The sequence below is a fragment of the Heloderma suspectum genome, chromosome 7 (assembly GCF_057233095.1).
Source record: "Heloderma suspectum isolate Gila_16-S chromosome 7, 16-S_ref, whole genome shotgun sequence".
In the NCBI taxonomy this organism is placed as follows: Eukaryota; Metazoa; Chordata; class Lepidosauria; order Squamata; family Helodermatidae; genus Heloderma; species Heloderma suspectum.
In genome coordinates this window covers 47435845-47444638 of record NC_139464.1, presented here as the reverse complement: position 1 = coordinate 47444638, position 8794 = coordinate 47435845, and positions in this window count along the sequence as shown.

Below are 8794 nucleotides of genomic sequence, written 5' to 3'. Positions count from 1 at the left end.
GGACCTATCTGCTGCGAGACAGCTCTCAGGGGAATTGCCTCTTCAGCCTCAGCGTTCGCATGCCATCTGGACCTGTTAGTCTCCGGATCTCTTTCCGGAAGGGTTACTTTTGGTTGAAGGACTGGTTTTCAGACTGCGTGGTGAGGCTGCTTGAGCTGGTGGTGGCAGGAACCAGGACCAAGCCCCTGTATTGTGATGAAATGGGAAACATTCCTCTAGTATTTTCTGACCCCCTCTTCAGGGAGCACAGGGTTGTACCCAGGCTGCAGGAGCTCTGTCGGCGAGCCTTGCCCGCTTCCAGTGGATTTGGGCAGAGCAGTTCTTGGAATCTACCTCCTTCTTGGCAACAGAGAAACAGCAAAGTGTACGTGGCAGATAAAAGTATGCAAATGTCAATGATGCCAATACGCTAAGGGAATGGATCACTGTTTTCTTAGGAACTGTTTTAATTGTCTGCCTGTACAAAATGCCTTTTATAGGGTAGAGGTGAGCATTTCCTGCCTTCTAATTACAGGTAATCTCTCTACCTTGGCAGCTTGTTCCAGCTGTGAATTGAGCCAATGGTCCACTGAACAAGAAGAGTAGCCCAGCTCAGTATTCCAGGTGCCAACGCCAAAACTTCCTGATGAGTCTCTCATGATGAAATGTTTAACCTCTGTTTCAGAGACTGATGCTGCAATGGTCTCTGTCTACGCATGTAGGATGGGTGTGAGACTTAGACCCACAGCTGACTTATCAACCACAGAGATATTTAATCACAACATTTGAGAAATGCATAATCTCTTTCACTTCTACTTGATAGACAGATGTACAAGTAATAAAGTTCCACATTTCTGCATCTTATTTGCTGGAGCTTAGAATGGTATGCAGTATCTGCAAGTCTGAATATTGCCTTCATACAATACAAGTATGGTACTGGTATGCATAGCCAGGCAATACCTTTATTAGGACCAACCACAAATTGTCATTAAATAGTGAGCAAGCTTTGGAGTTCTCTACAGCTCTGCATCAGGCTTGATGTTAAGCAAAGCAGCTGGGGGTGAGAGGGGAATAGCTTGATGTTTTAGCCACAAAAACTGAATTTAGTCAGAGTCTTAAGATGGTGTTCAGTAGTATCTCTAACCTCCTTCTTGTATCTCTCTAGATCAAGGGTGGGCAACTTCAGGAGGTCCAAGGGTCATTTTCAGCCCCCAAACACACACCCCCGACTGCAAAAAGGTTATTTTTAAAATGAACAAAATGCCATCTGGAGAGCTGTGGAGCACCAAAAAGGTCAAATCTAGCTTGTTTGCAAGCTAAATCTGAGCCTTTTAGGACTCTGTAGCTGCTACAGAGCCCGAGAAGGATCAAATCTAGCTTGCAAACAAGCTAGATGTGACCTTTTTGGCACTCCATACTGCCCGGGATGCCATTTTTCCCCACCAAAAAATGTTTTAAAAACTTTTTTTCAAGTGGTGGGGGGCAGCAGGGGCTGCATGTGGGCCCACCCCTGCTTTAAATAATCTTTTCCCATTGGGTACTGTTACATTTGGCTTCGGCTATTGAGTGGTATAGAAATGAAATAAATAAATAAAACATTTATGATCTGAATAGAATAAATGTCTGTATTGTGTCAAGATAAAGGAGGATAGGGAATGGAAGATTTTAATTTTAGCACACTCCAGCAACTATTACTATTTGGCCTAAAACTAGTGTGTTGGTTTATACAGAGAGAAAAAGCTAGCTCTTACTATGGGTTGGAGCCAGTGCTGGTCATCTGCTAGCAGAACGGAAACCACTAACATGCACCCCCCAAATCTTCTCTGAGGGGTTGGAGGATTCTCCAGAGCAGATTTGAGGCACGCAGGAGGCAGGGAGGAGAGGCTGGGAAAGTTCCCTTGTGCAAGTGGACTTCTACTCACGTGACAGTTGGATCCAACCCTGTGGGCAGTATCTAATGCTGCTGCATGCTAGCAGGACCTGCTACCAGCACAAGAGGAAGCTAGCGATCCCTGCAGCAAGTGAAAATGAGCAACAATGCTAGTTTCCAAAATGGGGCAAGCAGTGGAGGCTGGTGGCTCCAATGTCAGTGGGGTGGTGAATCTGCTCTGGGTTTCAGGAAGAACCTGTCAGAACTCTAAAGGAACTATCCGAGGTGAGGCAGTGGGGGCAGGCCAGAGTTGCTCATGGGAGGGGGCTCCACTCACCTGACCCATTCTGGAAATGATTGTTCCTGCTCATTTCTGCGATTGTTTTAGGAAGCACTAGTTCCTGTTGCGCTAGCAGTTGTTCCCATGGGCGCAACGGAATGAGTGGAGGCACAGCAGCAGCACTAGATGCTGCCTTATATTTCGGAAAAATTGATGAGTTTAATGATATGAAAGAGAACCTGTACTACAGTATGGGGAAAAAAGTGAGCAGCAGACGGTGTACTCGCTCTATCAATTTACCGGAGTTACTCCGGATTTAGGGGCTTCAAGATGTGGGTTAAAAGAACGTATTCTCTATTCCTAGGGGCATTCCGATTGGGAATAAAAAGTTTTAAGAGGTGCAAATTCAGAGTGAAAGGGTAGGTAGAGGTTTTCTCTCATGCTAGACCTATTAAGTTGTATTTTAGAAATTGTCTTAATCTATATTGATTAAAAAGGTTGCCTGAAAGAGCATTTAAACGCATTTCCCTGTTTAGTCAAATAAACCCAAATCGCCATTTTCCAAATAAAAGCATGAATAAAAGCAAATTCTAACAAGTGCTTAATTATATTAGTGTAATGGGCTCTTTGCTTATCATTCTCCAAAGTGTCAGTTAACCCCTGATTTTTCTATTGTGCCATATGAGCACTGATTTGTTTTTAAATCTTTGAAGCAACCAATGGCATTTTGCATGGGTCCTATAAGTGAGCACTATGGCACCTTCAAAATACAGGGGATTTGCCTGCACCAGCTTAGGGTGAAGTGTCTAGCATTTGCAGACTGCCCAGGACATTAGATGTATATCCATACATTCCTTCAAAATCACTGTCTCTGGTTATAATCCTGTACAAACTTACCTGGGTAAACATGTGTAGGATTGTACTGTGACACTTTTTTAAAATGTGCATGTTTTCTAAAAAGTTCATCTAGTAAACTATAGTAGTTTTTTAAATTAATTAAATCTGAGAGGAAACCTTCCTGTAACATAAGGTAACTCTTCCATGCACCTGTACTAAAAGTCACCTTGTCAGTTATGTCTTTTGTGTGTTTTTTTTAAAACTTTCAAAAGAATTTACAGTTCAAGTTTCAAAATGCTGGGATTCTGAAAATCATGCAGCTTAAGGGCTACAATAGACCTAAAGAACTCATCCAGCATCACATAAAATTTCCCCACCCCCTGCATTGCAGATAGATAATTCTTGTATTCTTAGGAAGAACTCTGTTAACCAGATAATTGGTGGCAGTCAGGAAAGAAGTGCATTTTGACATACATCCTTAAAAGTCATTAGGCTCTAAAGACTGCATAGCTGGGGCTTACATACAAAACCCAAACAGATGTTGACATTACTGTGAATTATTTATATCTCTTGCCATTTTCTAAATCATATAATAATTCATTTTAATAGGCATTTGACTACCCACATTTGCTGTCAGTCTGGGAATGAAATGGAACCACCCAAAAATAATGTATAGGTGTCTACCCACATGCTCAAAAGAACATAAGTGTGTAAATTAAAAGAGAAAAAAATCCCACCCACACCCCCAAAAAATCAAAACATCCCTGCAAGTTTCCAGGGCCTGTGGAATATTGAGGTCATACAGATAAGAACATTCTACCGTAACTCATCTTATAGGAAAGGCAATTATATACAATAGCAGGGAAAGGCCTCGGGGTGACATAGGTGTCCTCCTCCCCACCCCCATTCTGAAACTCCCCTCGCTTAGGGTGCAATCCTACCAGGGTAGGTGGCTACCTCCGAACTCGGAGGCAACTGCCTATCCAATACAGGGCAGGAGAAGCACGGAGGGGATTGTTCTCTCCACACTTCAGCCACCCTGCATTTACGGCCAGACAGCCTATTTCGGCTGTCTAGCTGTGGGACCTCTGAGCATGGGAAGCAGCAGCCGGACGACATGTAGGATGTGTCGTACCAGCATTTCCAACTTCCCCGCCCTGACATGCCCCCAGGAATGCCCCACTTTTGCCGCTCCACGCACCTGTCCCTAGCATGGGGCTGTTCCGTGCTGCCTATGAGGTTCTCAGGGAACCGACCTATCCTATGACTGTCTAGCCATTGACTAGAAGGCATAGGATTGCTCCCTCCAAGGCCTAAATTAAAAGGGTTCTGTTCCAGGCTAGTTGGAGCCCTGAACAGAAGCCGCCTTATGGGCTAGGGATACATTGCAAGATCTTCTTGTAGGGCCCCACTTCTACTTTAGGATAATTCCCTTTTCCATATGAATGAAACTGGGCAAATTCTTACTGCAAGGTTCTTGCAGAGGAGAAGGTGTTGCTGAAGTTCCTCCTGAAACAAGCATCCGCTACTATCGTACGAACCTAACATGGTAGCTTGGTGAACCTGACTTCCCAGGAGGGAGGAGTAAAGGAGGCCTTTACTCTCTTGCATGTATCACTCCCTTTCACCCTGCTACATCTGGACTGTGACCAAGGGCCTAACTAGATGTGTTGTGTTGTCATGTGGTGTTACCAAATGTGCTCCTCTAGACATATGTACAAACTTATGCACATTCCAAAGATACACATTCGTTAAGGGACCTTTTAACCTTGGCATTAGGGCATCTGACAAGAGGGGACACAATGAGTCATACACACACACTGGCTTCCTCAATAATGGGAGTTTAATAAACACTTCCAATAACTTAAGATACACAAGTATTAATTGGGGAAATTACCTTGGTAGAGCATTTGTTACGAATAGTCAGAACAAAAACATGGAAAGCATTCAATGGATTTGGAGTGAATCAGGTTGTGGGGAAATTAAGTTTAGTTCTGTCGGAGCCTGAACTGGGGTCTACTGAGGCTGTGGATGTGCACAGATAGTCCAGGTGAATCTCAGCTGGGCATCTTGGTGTGGAGGCAGTGAAGGGTTGGGGATAAACAAATGGAAGCCCTAACACTAAGGAGAGAGAAAAGAAAGGTTCAGGTGAGCTCGTAAGAGTGGGGAGGAGAGAAAGATTTTGAGCAAGTTTGTAATGAATGGTGGTGCAACGGTCACAGTAATAGAAGGGATGGTCACAGTAATAGAAGGGAATGTTGGGAGGGGGTTACGTAGGGCTAAAATACTCTAATTTCTTGTGCCCTGTGCACTCTCCAAGCTTGTTTGCTCCTGCAGATGAGGATAAATGTGTCCGTTATTGTGTGTCAAGCCAGTTTCTTTGGAGTTTCTGGCTTGATCATGTTGGGGTGAAGACCAAACAAGTAGGAGGCTCTGCCATGGTTCTTCCCACTAGATGACCAGGGGAATGCTTGCACTATATGCTCCAACTTGATATTGTCCAAAATTAGACTGAATTTGTACACACGCACAGACACAGAAAAGGGGATGCAGAGTAGGAGGCCAACTTTGTAGATGAAGGCCCTTCTGAAGATAGACTACAGTTATGAAAGATACTTCTCCTTGGGTTTAAGAAACCTGCTCCTGAAACTGAAGTTTGGGGTGTATTGAAACGTCTGAGTCTCAGCAGGTGAAGGAAAAACAGGTCCATTTAAAAAGGGTTTGTAGTGGATTTCTGCCTGTGGGGAGGCAAGAACCTAAGGGGCCAGGCTGTGATGAATCTAGGGAAAATGTGGAGGAGTGACAGAACAATGGTGTTCCAGGCCCTTTTGGTGGTTCCCTCTTGGCCAGCTGAAGGGGAGGCCAGGAGACCAAGGTGGTTACAGTGAAATGGTTCCAGTATGTTACTGGTCCAGCAGCTATGAATGGAACGAAATGGTAAGCCAAAATGCCACACTAAAGGCTCCAAGCTAAGACCTCATATACCAGGGGTAGGCAGCCTTTTGGGGCCTGTGGGCATATTTGGAATTTGGGAAACTGTCCTGGGCATCACCACAAAATGGCTGCCATGGGAGGCATGACAAAGGACAAGTATCCTACCCAAAAGACTGAATGCAAGGCAGAGGGGGGGTCTGATTCCACGCAGTAGAACCCACAACTTTCAGCACCAACAGAAACCTGTTTCTGAGCAATCCCAGCTGCCAGTAAGAAAATGTGTTGTTTTTTTAAGTGGGAGGGCTAGGGCACCTTTGTGGGTGCCAATAAAGGTATTTGGGGTGCATTGGTGCCCATGGACACCATGCTACTTACCCTTGTCTTACACTGTTTGGACAAAAGTTTCAAAACAACAAAAGGGTGTCATACCTGACATAACAAAGCCACAAAGGAGTTACAGGAAGATTCCCAGGTGGTGACAATAGCTGTTGCAGGCTAAAAATAATGGGGTTGGGACAACTCATTACCAGAGCCATCCTACCAAGGGGGTGATTGGGGATGAGCATCAATATTAAGAAATTCCTGGTCTTACATGTGGGCAGTGAATCGATCACGCTTTGGGGATCACTTTGGGGCTGGCATATGTATGCAAAATTACATTACCATTTGCCAGCCGTAAGTCTACTGAATGTTTGCAGTGATTGATTGATTGATTGATTGATTGATTGATTAGACACCCATCTGGCCGGCTACCGGGCCACTCTAGGTGGCATACAATATTAATAACAAATGTACATAATCAACTGAACAACAACAAAAACATAACAAAACAACACTGCTCTAAAAACCCTAACCCACCCCAAATGCCCACCTGAACAGCCAGGTTTTTAAAGCCTGGCAGAAGCTCGTCAAAGATTAGATTAGTATTACTACTGGCCTTGCAGGGTAGTATTGGGCAAGATCACTTTGCTGACACTTTCCCCACCTTTGCCTTGCAGAATTTAGACAAGGGGCCTCTTCTTTAGATGATGTCGTCAACCTCCAGGGCGCCTCCCACACTAAATGACCTCTATTCAATTTTTTAAAAGATCAGAGATAATGAGCGATCAAATTATGGTGCTTGAGTTCCACTTGAGTTCCCTCCATGAAAAAGGAAAAGCTGCAATAAGAGAAGCTAGACCACCGTGCCATCTAGAGGCTGTATAATGAAACATGGAAGACTCGGATTAGAGGGGAAAGGAAGCACGTATAAAGGGAGTCCATCGTGATCCTGCATTTAAAATGGAAGCAGAAAGCCCCATTTTAAATGCAGGATTTTAGGCTGGTGTAGTGATGCTCAAGGTGTTCTTAAAGTGACCACCTCCTTGGTTGCCAGCTGTCCCTGGGGTCTGCAGTGCCTGTCCACCATGCAGCCTGTTAACAGTGGTTAGCCCCAGTGTGCAAGATTTAAAAATACATAAATAGCCAACTTAGGGGAGGGGAAGCTGAATTGGGACCATGGTGGGAGGGGTTAACCCCTTTGTCCCCACCATGGTCCTGATCTGAACTGCCCACTCCTGCACCTGCTATGTGCAGTTGAGGAAGGCTCTTAAACACACATGCGCACACCCCTTTTATTTATGTATACAAAATATTGTCGGAATTGGTCATTATGTATGAATGACTGGAAAATTTCCATGGTCAGACCTCCAATTCCTACGAAAGAAAAGGGGACAGATATTGGGACTCTGTTCAGGCACAGAATGGAAGGAGGGACTATTAAAACTGAGCAGATGGCATGCAGCAACTTGGCACATATGTGGCCTGATCCTGCCTGTTGCATGCTTCATTACTGTTGCAGATATGGTAAAACTAATTGTTGCCTCACTCTAGGGAATTTATGGGGAAAGGGTAGGAGAGGGGAAATAACCAATTAACTATTGCATTTTTAGATAAACAGTGCGGAATTTTCAAGGTTGGGACATACAGGCTTATTATAATTACACTCTATATACCTCAAAGACTAATATACACACTAAGAGAGAAGTACAAGTTTGCTGTATAGCACTACCTTGTGGGTGCAAAGCATACTTCACAGGGTCCTATGGATATTTTAGATCTCTCTCACCACAACCCTGTATGGTGGATCTCTTTGTTCTCATTGTGCAGACAGGGAACCATTGAAAGATCTTGAATTACTGAAAGCCACTAAGGTCCGGTTTATAGATAGCATGTTTTCTATCTAGAAAACACAGCCATGTAGGAAATACTATGCAAACTGCATATAGATATTCAGTGTGCAGTGCTCATACCCATGTCTGTCTTGCTGTGTGTACACAGACAGTACTTCCCCATATATGTATGTGCAGCAAATGTGATCGACCTGTGAGTCTGCATATTATTTCATATATAGAAGTGCTTTTCCATGAAGGAGATCTGCCATATTTAGAATGGCTCTCTGCAAGTGTGACTGTCTAGTAAATAGTCTCAAGTCATCCTGCAGTGCTCTGTCCACTGAAACGCCAATTTTACTGTTTTTTTAATTGTTTTTACCTGGTTTACTTTTAAGTTTTAATTATAATTTTGTATTTCATCTTAGATTTTAGTGTGGTTAGCCATTTAAGCACTATTTGTAGTGGAAAGGCGGGATATACATTTAATAAATAAACGTATGGTGAATTTTCATACACAACTATATTATAAATCAAATAATGTGGGCCTGAGGACCTTATAGCTGAAGCTCCAGCCACCAGTTAGCAACTCTTAACACTATTGAATGCTTTGGGAGTTCTAAATGCTAAAACTATGGAGACTGGGGGACTTGTGGAGCTGCTGATGTATCGACCTCTTCATATGTAACGACAACCCATTGGTTTGAAAACCGATGCGTTGTCATGCGTGAGTGGGAGAGAGCA